The sequence below is a fragment of the Orycteropus afer genome, unplaced genomic scaffold (assembly GCF_000298275.1).
Source record: "Orycteropus afer afer isolate SDZICR_OR568_19922 unplaced genomic scaffold, OryAfe1.0 scaffold00178, whole genome shotgun sequence".
In the NCBI taxonomy this organism is placed as follows: domain Eukaryota; kingdom Metazoa; phylum Chordata; class Mammalia; order Tubulidentata; family Orycteropodidae; genus Orycteropus; species Orycteropus afer.
In genome coordinates this window covers 3,605,635-3,606,243 of record NW_006921765.1, presented here as the reverse complement: position 1 = coordinate 3,606,243, position 609 = coordinate 3,605,635, and positions in this window count along the sequence as shown.

Sequence of the window (609 nt, the reverse complement as noted above, 5' to 3'; positions counted from 1 at the left end):
ATAGATCCCCTTCCAAGTGGATGACAGTGGTAGCCGGAAACCATCTGGTTCTTCTGGTCTCATAGTCATATAGACTACAGATCTAATAGTGTACCAGTCACTAGGACTATTTATTTCCATGAATTTTGGTTTTCTTCATTCTTCTTTTCTCTGGACGAGGAGAGACCCATCATTGTATCTAGATGGCAGCTTCCTAGCTTTTAAGATCCCAGTCGCTACTCACCAAAGTAGGAAGTGGAACAATGTTTTGTATAGTATCTTATGCCAATTGAGCTTGATGTCCCCTGTGACTATGATCCCAAGCCAATAGGTTCAACTATTTGGTCCCTCTGGGTAGCTGGCTGTGACCAAGCAATGACCACAGCCTTGCTCCTTGTCAGCTCTACTATACACCTGGGACTTCTGATAATTCACATAAACTTTTAGGACCATTGTCTGGCAACCCTATATATGTTTTTGGATACACTCCCCATTTCATAGACATACTTAATCATTCAGCCTGTCCACTCATCTCTCCACCCATAAACCCATGTTAGCCTTCACTGACAATGCAGTACTGTATGTACAAAAGGGTTCATATTTGTTGTCTGTACCTCCCATGTACCTCTC